At 40.4% G+C, this 10,443-nt stretch overlaps 1 pseudogene; it reads right to left on the reverse strand.

Moving 5' to 3' along the window:
- Positions 1-2,462: 2,462 nt before the first annotated feature.
- On the reverse strand, positions 2,463-3,481 carry LOC112821534 (RNA polymerase II subunit A C-terminal domain phosphatase SSU72 pseudogene; annotated as a pseudogene).
- Positions 3,482-10,443: the final 6,962 nt, after the last annotated feature.

Below are 10,443 nucleotides of genomic sequence, written 5' to 3' on the forward strand. Positions count from 1 at the left end.
GAAAATAGACAAGCCATAGTAATAATCACATGCAGTGAAATGGACTACAGCCACACATATGTGTGATTAACTGATGTTTTTGACAAAGTCTCAGAAGCAATTCTGTAGAATCTTCTCAATAAATAGTATTGAAACAATTGGATATTCATGTGCCCCATCCCCCCAAAAACAAACCCTGCACTATGTTCAAAAATTAACCAAAAATAAATCATGGAACTAAATGTAAAATATAATAAAACTATAAAACTTCTAGAAGAAAGCTTAGGAGAAAATCTTTGTGACTTCAGTTTAAACAAAGATTTCTTTGCTTACAACACCAAATGAGCTATTCATTAAAAGAAAAAGAAAGAAATGGATTAATCTGGCTTCATCAAAATTCAAAACTTCTCTTTGAAAGACATCTTTAAGAAAACGAAAAGAAAAGCCACAAACTAGGTGAGAATATATGCAGATCATATATCTGATAAAGGATTTGAATCCAGAATTTATAAAGAACTCTCAAAATTCAATGAGAAATACAACCACTCAATAAAAAGAAGGGGCAAGTGAAAAAAAAATAACATTTTACAGATTTATGATGCTAGTCTGTTTATTTGTTTGCAAGGAACAGATATTTCTCATTCAAGCAGCTAAAGTGAAAGCGAGGGCCATAAAAAAAGAACTTAAGAGAATCTTACAGAAACAAATGCAGAGAGTATGGTACAATGCATCCCAGGAAATGGAAAGGCACTAGACACTGCTCCCTGCACCTCTCTGCTATATGATTTCCCACCTCCTCGTGCTTCCTTCTGCTTACTCACTATCAGTTTGCCCATTAGGACTCACTCCTCCCTCTGAATTAACTTTCAGTTAAGTCTCAGTCCAAGTTCTCAGGAGAGGGGCACCTGGGTGGTTCAGTAGGTGGAGACTTGGCCTTTGGCCTTCGGCTCAGGTCATGATCCCAGGCAGGCTCCCTGCTCAGTGGGGAGTCTGCTTCTCCCTCTCCCTCTGTCCTTTCCCACTGCTCCTGCTCTCTCTCTCTCCCTCTTTTCCAACCTCCCTTTTTCCCTCCCTGAAATAAATACATAAAATCTTTAAAAGATGTTTTAAAAAAAAGTTCTCAGGAAAGAACCAGCTTGGATCAGTCTTTGGATTGGTCACCAGGGTCAGAAGTCCATCTCTGGTTCAACCATCTGTTACCTAGACAAAGACTTTCTTATAAAATATTTCAGGGTCTATGGGTGAAATGAAGAGGGACAGTTGAGTGTGGCAAACAAACTGACAAATAAATCTGTTAAAATGACTGGCAGGAGAGACTCTCAGGTTCAGCTGAGGCCTCTATTGTTTGCATAACACATGTCAAGTACTTCCCTTGCTCTAAAGGTGTGCACTTTTCTGAGCTGTTAAAACACCGAGGAACCAGTTCTGTCAGTCCCAAGGTATCATCCTCCTCCAGACTATATGAGTTGATGAAAAATTCACTGAGGTGGAAGAAGCAGGTGGTGAGGTCTGTTCCCTGTGTTGCTATGCATTTCCTTCCCCCCAAGCCCACATACATGAGGCAACATGGGAGTTCTTTTTTTTTTTAAAGATTTTATTTATTCATTTGAGAGAGAGAATGAGAGACAGAGAGCACGAGAGGGAAGAGGATCAGAGGGAGAAGCAGACTCCCCGCCGAGCAGGGAGCCCGATGTGGGACTCGATCCCAGGACTCCAGGATCATGACCTGAGCCGAAGGCAGTCGCCCAACCGAGCCACCCAGGCGCCCAACATGGGAGTTCTTATCCCTCAGAGGAGGAGGTTTTTAAGAGAATCACTTGGAGAGCTTGAAATTTGGGGGTACGTGGGAACTGTCTCACTTTGAAAATGCTCTAAGTGAGGGGCGCCTGGGTGGCTCAGATTGTTAAGTGTCTGCCTTTGGCTCAGGTTATGATCCCAGCGTCCTGGTATCCAGCCCCACGTCGGGCTCCCTGCTCGGTGGGAAGCCTGCTTCTCCCTTTCCCTCTACTGTGTCCCCTGCTTGTGCTCTCTCACTCTCTCTGTCAAATAAATAAGAAAAATCTTAAAAAAAAAATGGTCTGAGTGAAAGACTGTGGCTACATTAGCCACAGATGGCAGAGCCAAGGGAGGGAAGGGCAAGAGAGAGAGATGCAGTCCCAAGAGGGAGCCATACTCAGAGCCAATGTGGATGTGGGGTGGGAGTTGGACAAAGTACAATCCTACAGGAGGAAACTGGCTTGGATTTAAAGGGTGCCTGCCCCTTTTAAGAGCAACACCATCTCAAATGTGGACCCTCTAATGTGGACTAGATTTTTTCTTATCTAAGAATTACCTGAAATTGAAAGCTGATCAAAATTGTATCCAAGGTGTAGGGAAGGGTGAATCTTCAGAGCTGGTTTAAATGGAGAATGGGGTTGGGGGGGATTGCCTGTACCCTTCTAGTCCAACAGCTTCTTTATTTTTTAATTTTCTTATTTTCCTAATAAGATAAAGTCCACTGCTTTATTCAGGGTATTTGAACATTCCAGCAAGCTTGGGGGGGTGGGGGGAAGGGGAAGAAACCACAAAGAAAGATAGATGTACAGGGGAAATGTATTATAAACCATTGTTTTCCTTTTTGGTTAAAGAAAAAAAATATTTACGATCAAAATCCCACTCATAAGTAAAAGTGAGATAGAAAAAAATTGATTTTTTTTAATCTAGCATTTATGTGGATATTCTCATTTCATAGGTACAGTTTATTTGGGTATTACTACCATCCACTGGCAGAATCCCTAAATGGAAAAACAAATATCAGGAAGGAAAAAGCATTACAAAGAGGAAGCTCAAGAAGATGGCTTCAGGAGGGTGGAAGGCCCGCCAGGCACCAGGCCAGGCAGGTCAGTGGAAACAGGCAACTGTGAGCAGGAAGGTCATGTAGCTCTCCTCCAAATCCTGCAGAAGCTCATCAGTTTAATTCTGCATGTCCCCCCCGTGCTGAATGCACTGGCATAGCTCATGGATGAAGAATGTCTCCAGGGTGGCCTCTCCGTCACAGTTCTGGATGTCCATGTTGCTCACAAGCATAGGCTGGCAGATCTCCTGCTCTCTGGAATTTAGATCTTCAAACATCTGGTCATTCACTCTCTCTTCACAGGTGAGGAACAGATCAAACAGATCTTTGCCATTCTGGAAGCTTTCTGGCCAGGGTTTGATTCTCTTATTTCTGTCCAATATACGTAAAATGCCATTCTGTCCTTCCCAAGGAGATCATTGTACATTTAATCTTAAGTAGTTTTGAAATCATAAATATTTGGCTCATCACGTGCTGGTCCTGTCAACGTCACGTGAGTTCCTGTTCCAAAGAACTGGACATTGAATCCTTGTTTGCTGAGGATGCTGTGTGCTTCCATGCTCAAGTCTGGTTGCTCGAACACACCACCACCACCCTCAGCAGCAGCAAAGACACCAACGTGGTGCCCTCCAGTGGGCTCTTTAAACCACCTGCAAGTGCAAAACTATGTCACCCCAATGGTGGTTGCAGATTCCAGGCACTGATTAATCGGAGAATAGTCTAGCATCCTGAAAACAGAACTTGGAGTTAAAGATTTGTTTGGTTTTAAACTTCTATTTCTTTCTTGAAATAAAACTGTGCTTCATTTGCGATTTAAAACCCAACATAAAACTTGCTAGAAGCTCCAATGAAGAGGGAGATACATATTCTTCCATAAAAGCCGCACAAGATTTCCTAATGAAAGTTTATGACAGATTAGAGAATTTAGAAGCTAGCTAAATAGTATTACATAAGTAAAAGTAATCCTGCGACCTCAATTTAATTTAGCTAAACTAAATTTTGAGGATTTAGTTTAGTACTTGTGAAGATAAGTACTACCCCAGCCCCACCCTTAGCTTCACCACGGGAGCCCAGAAGCTGAAGAGGAAGGTCAGTCACACAAACCAAAAGGTTTGCATTCCCTACTGCGCCCAGTCATCTGGGATTCCAATAAGCTTCTGAAAGATTCCATTGTAAACAGATTCTTATCCAGTGTCCTAGTACATCATTTTGTTTAGCAAACATTTCTCATTTCTCATGCTAACTAAGTTAATTCATTCAATTTTTTTGTTTCTTCTTGCAGAGACTTCTCCATGTCTAGCACTGTTCTATAAGCTCCTCATGGAAGTTATATTTGAGTGTATGGCAGTGCAGGTAATAAATAATACATTCATTAAAATATACCAGATGATAATAAATGTTTTATTAAAAAAAAATGGCAGGGGAAAGGAATAGACATTGCCGGGGAAATGAATTTAAAATAGGGGTTCAGAGAAGGCCTCCTTGAAAAGGTGACATTTTGAGCAAAGACTTGAAGGTAGGAGCATCTTGGAATATTCAAGGAACAGCAAAAAGTTAGTATAGCTGGAACAGAAGGAGAGGGAGAGGGAAGGGCAAGGTGAGAGAGGGAAGAAGGGCCAGATCACTTGGGAACTCTTAGCTACTGTGAAGACTTTTTGGCTATTACTCTGAATGAGATGGGAAGCCATTCAAGAGCCAAAGAGTGACATGACCTGCCTTATGTTTCAATAGGATCATTCTGGATAAAGATGATAGGGGATAGAGTGCCAGGGGCAGCCAACCACCTGGGAGGCTCTTGAAACACCCCAGGCCACAGATGATGAAGGCCAGAACTGTGGGTCAGGGTGGCAGCCCCTGGAGGAAATGAGGACGGAAGGAATAACCAGATGCTGATAAGTAACTCCCTGAATGCCATACCAAGGTGTTGTGCTTGTATTTGGCATAGGGAAAACAGAAAGACAAATGCAAAACAAATTTAAATTCAGCAACTAACCTATCAAAGGGAATTTGACTATTTCAGGAGTATTTTATATTAGTAAAGTTTACAGGTACTTTTCAAATATAAAATTTTCAGGTATAGATATTCTGGAAACCAGAAAAGCCTTGAAACCATTTAAAATGCATATCAGATTCTTTGAAAGTATTTATGAATTTGACAAAGTATCTTCTGCAAGGGAAGAATGCCCTAGAAGGAAAAGAAAGATATTAGATTTTCTTTAAAAAAAAAAAAAACCAAAGGATATATAAATAGAAAATAGCTGAAAATATACCTAGATGTCACAATGTGCCAGATTATCATCTGATATTTCTAATAAAGATCTAGTACCAAAAGTGCCAAAGCTCAATGCTAAATGACACAAACCACTTTCCAATGAGAAAAGAGAAGTCAGTAGAAATGAGAAAGGACTCAAAAAAAAAAAAAAGCGCAAAATATAGCATTAAATGTATGTGACTTTAAAAGAGATTAAGAACTGCATAGCAGAGGTCTTCCCTCTAATATGATAACAGAGATAGAGACAGACAGACAACTACAAAAATTGCTATGTATTCATGAAGGATAACATAATACAAATTTGAAAATGGAATAATACAAAGCAGGAGACATTTCTGAAATGTCAACAAACAGTGCCAATGAATATTGTTTCTGCCAAGGAATAGCACGAGGGAATGTTTTATTCAAGAGTATCCAAGGAAGGGGCGCCTGGGTGGCTCAGTCGGTTAAGCCACTGCCTGCGGCTCAGGTCATGATCCTGGAGTCCTGGGATCGAGTCCCACATCAGACTCCCTGTTCGGCAGGGAGTCTGCTTCTCCCTCTGACCCTCCCCCCTCTCATGCTCTCTCTCTCTCATTCTCTCTTTCTCTCTTAAATAAATAAATAAATAAATAAATAAATAAATAAAAGAGTATCCAAGGAAGTAAGAAGTACATTTAAATGGGACATGTTCAGCTATATCAAAAACTTTTAATGAAAAACAGAAAAACAGCTTCTGGGAATAAAAGTGTTACATTTTTGCCCTGGGAAATAAAGTGCTATGCTCTGTATACTCACAAAAAATGATTAGAGGTATCCCCGGCTTTTTGAAAGTTCATGTTTCTACTTTGTTTTTATGAAAGACTGAAGTTAGTACCTGTTTGTACTAACTGAAAGAAATCCAAAGAGGATTTTCACTTTTAAGAAGAAAGGTGAAAAGTGAAAGTAGTGTTCAGCATTTGTTTTGTAGCAAAACAAATTTATGCTACAGAGGCAGTGAACACCTGGAGCAGAGAGCACAGCCCCACCAAGCTCCTTCCCAGGAACTACACTCAGCATCTGAGCATCACTTTGATGTCATCACTTTGAACTGTGTCCGTGAGCATCTGGGCTTTATCTTGATTTATTTTGTGCATCCATTAGCAAGATGTGTCCTAAGGTCTCAGAAAAGCCGAAGAGAGGTGATTTTTTTGGGTCTGGGCATGTTAAAAAAATTTTCCATATTAATCAATGGTAATTGCTTCTTCACTTAGCATCATTTCAGCTTATGAAAGGTTTCACAGGAACACTTTGCTTTCAAATTGAGGGGAAAACCTGTACTTAGTATTTAATAGCTCAGTTCTCAATGTTAAAATGAGACAGGCCAAACAACAGAGATTTAACAATTATTTTACTTTGTCACCAAGTAGCCATGATTATTAGCAGTGCCACATGTCTTTTCAGTCTTTGTTTTTTCCTTATCTTTTTCCTAAGTAAAATAAAGGAGAGTTGGTCTCTCCAGAGGGAGAGAAGGAGAGAGAGAATGATTACAATAAATTGCATATGCTCCTTTGATATTTAGGACAAATGTTTATACCATCCTCTTTTCCCTATCAAATTTGTCTACCAGCCTTGGGATATCCTTTATGTTCCCCAATAGCTTCTGGAACATCCCACTTTCTCTCCAATTACATCACCCTTGACAACTTCAACATCCCTGTCCATGACTTTTTGATGACCTGATCTCATATTTTCTCAGCCTGATTGACTTCTTGCCACCTTTCTTCCTTGGATATTGAATCTGCTCAACTTCTCAGATTTTAAATAAATGCCCATCCCCAGCCATCACCTCTTCTCTCATCATTTCTCCCATTCTACTGAATCTGGTATTTGTCCTCAGAGTAATATAAATTCTATCAACTTTCACCTAGTAGTGCTATGGTTAAGGCTACGGATTATAGAGTCAGTCTGCCTAGGTTTAAATCATGACCCTCTCTTCATTAGCTGAGTGACCAAAGACAAATTACTTAATCCCTCTATGCCCTAAATTTCTCACAGGTTTCCTCTGAAGGTTAAATGAGATAATCCACATAAGTCTGGCACACATTAAATCTGTGATGAACATTAGCCAGCAGTATCAGTATTCCAATTGGCTTCACCTGTTCTTTGTGGAGCCTGGTCACCATAGTTATCTTGGTTTTCTCCCACTCTGCTTGGTACTAGTCCCTTCTACTTTTCACTTTTTTCCTCTCAGCTCCTGGTTTGATTTAAACCTTGATTACTTCCTGGACCTAGCTGGACTTCTAGACCATCAGGTACACTCAGAAATTTTTTTAAAAGATTGTATTCATTTATTTGAGAGAGTGAGCACGAGCAGGGCTGAGGAGAGGCAGAGGGAGAGGAAGAAGCAGACTCCCCACTGAGCAGGGAGCCCGATGTGGGCTCACGGGGCTCAATTCCAGGACTCTGGGATCACAACACAAGCTGAAGGCAGATGCTTAACCAACTGAGCCACCCAGGCGCCCCAGGAATTTTTTTTATAATTAATCTCTCCTTGAGTCCCTATTCCATTCCCCACAACAGCTACTCTAAACCACCTCTATTCTCCTAAAGTTCTCAAATCTTGCCTTGCCTGAAACATTTTTATGACATGAGGTTGTCTCCTACTTCACCAGAGGACAGAGACCACCCTGCTACAAAGAAAGCTTCTCCTATAGTCTCTGTTTCTTCCCATGAAGAAGGAACCCAATGAATGTAACTCTTGGCCTCTCTGCCCCTGTACTTACTCTACTTTAGGGGAAGTGGAATGACTCACTTGATTGGTAAGTTTGTCCAGAATAAACTAGCATTCTCTAACCAGGCTTTAGATCTCTTGGCAGCCAGCCAGTCCACACAGCCCGGACCAATCACTCTCTCACTGGCCATAAGAGGTACAGGAGGCCAGCTTGGCCTCTGGAGGGCCTGGGGAAACCTGTAGTTTGGAAAGGGAATATGGCCCTGAAGTCTGAAGACCTCTCAACAGACAGATGTTGAGAAATATTAAAAAATCAAAACCAAAACTGGAAATTTAGAGGAGCTATATAAATTCAGAGGTATGAGTGGACTTTAGAATGTTTTAACCTTGACAGTTGTATGGGCTTTTAACAGCTGCAGTTTGGGACAAATGCTGGCAAGGATATGGAGCAGTAGGAATGCTCTTTCATTGCTGGTGGGCATGCAAAATGGTACAGCCATTTTGGAAGACAATTTGGTAGTTTCTCATGAAACTAAACATACTCTTACCAAAACTTAGAAGCAAGCAAGATATATCTCAGTTGGTAAATGGATAAACAAACTGTGGTACATCTAGTCAGTGGAATATTATTAGGCATTAAAAAGAAATAAGCTATTGGGGCACCTGGGTGGCTCAGTCAGTTAAGTGTCTGACTCTTGATTTCAGCTCAGGTCATGAACTGTTGTAAGATTGAGCCTCACATGGGGCTCCACACTGGGCATGGAGCCTGTTTAACATTCTCTCTCTCCCTTTCCCTCTGCCCCTTCTCCCACCTTCTCTCTCTCTCTAAAAAAAAAAAAAAGCTATCAAGCCATCAGTGGACATCTTGGAATCTTAAATGCATAAAACTAAGTGAAAGAAGCCCATCTTAAAAAGGCTACATATTATACCACTCCAACTCTATGACATTCTGAAGGAGGCAAAATTATGGAGACAGTAAAAAGATAAATGGTTGCCTGGAGTTTGGGAAGGAGGTATGCATAGGCAGAGCAGAGAATTTTTAGAGCAGTGACATAATTCTAAATACTATACTTGTGGATACATGTCATTATACATTTGTCTAAGCCAATAGAATGTACAACACCAAGAGTAAACCCTAAGGTAAACTATGGACTTTTGGTGATAATGATACATCAATGTAGATTCATCCGTTGTAAGGAAAGTGCCACTCTGGTGCAGGATGTTGATAGTGGGGCAGGTTGTACATGTGTGGGGTTAGAGAATATACAGAAACTCTTCTCTGTACTTTCCACTCAATTTTTCTATGAACTTAGAACCCCTCTAAAAAATAAAGTCTATTAAAAAAAATACCTACGCTAGGAAGGAGGTTTCCTTGTCTAACAGAGGGTATTTTTAAAAAATACAGATTCTTAGCCCTCATCTCAGAACTACTAAATCATTACTGCAGGAATAGAACATAGGAATCAGTATTTTTTTTGCATACAGTTGTTAAATAATAAAAAGCATCTAGGTAATTATTTTGATCAGACAAGTTTGGGAAACATTGGCTTAGGCTATTCTCTAGCTGAATGCAGTTACAGCAACTGATGGCCAAGGATTACAACTGTCAGCTCAGGAGACACAACTCAAGCAGTATTGGTGAATAGGGTTCTAAATGCAGCTCAAAGGCAATAGAATCCTGCATTCCATTTGTAGTTAAAAGGCTACATAACATGCTTTGACCAATGGAATGTGAATGGAAGTGATGTGAGTAAAAGGTGTGTGCTACTTCTGGGCAGAAGTTCTTAGAGGTGGGGTATAACTTGTCAAAATCAAGAATCAGATGCTTAACCAACTGAGCCAACCAAACTAAGGATTAACCAATATCCTTACTGACTTTTTTGATTCTCTAGAAACTTAATGAGAGACTTGATATTAAACTAATACAACTTTTGTCCAAGCTACAACTGTTTACAAAAAATTCAAACCCTATTATTCCTTGAAAAACTCTTCTTTTTTTTTTTTTAAAGATTTTATTTATTTATTTGACAGAGAGACACAGTGAGAAAGGGAACACAAGCAGGGGGAGCAGGAGAGGGAGAAGCAGGCTTCCCGCTGAGTGCGGAACCCGACGCCGGGCTCAATCCCAGGACCCTGGGATCATGACCTGAGCTGAAGGCAAACACTTAACGAATGAGCCACCCAGGTGCCCCCTGAAAACTCTTCTAATTGAGTGAAATATGAAGTGGAAAGGATGAGTTCTGAACACTGTATTTCTTTGAAGTTTAAATCTCAAGGGCAAGAGAATCTGAGTTTGGTCAGTAATTTCTCTTGACTTAAATTTTTAGGGGTTTTAATCTTTAGACTTCTATTTTCCTTGGGAATTTGATAATGGGAGAGAGTTTGTGGTCAAATTTGAAGGGTCTCTGTGTTGACTGTATTTTATTAATGAAGTATCTTGATGGTGCTATGTAATCTCATTACAAGTCCTCTTATATGTGAGATCAAACAATGCTACTGAGTATAATTGGTAAGGAAAATAGGGGAATGAAATTTCAGATTTGGAGTTTTTATAATTAATATACTATTTGTGGTAGTTTAATGTGGCCTGTTTTCTGTCTTGTCCTAGCAGCTTCTCTCTCATGTAGGGCTTGCTCCTGGTAGGGAGCTCAGGTTGGTTGTGAAAGC

Source organism: Callorhinus ursinus, unplaced genomic scaffold, assembly GCF_003265705.2.
Source record: "Callorhinus ursinus isolate GAN/ISIS: 27379988/994484 unplaced genomic scaffold, GSC_fseal_2.0 scaffold10, whole genome shotgun sequence".
In the NCBI taxonomy this organism is placed as follows: Eukaryota; Metazoa; Chordata; class Mammalia; order Carnivora; family Otariidae; genus Callorhinus; species Callorhinus ursinus.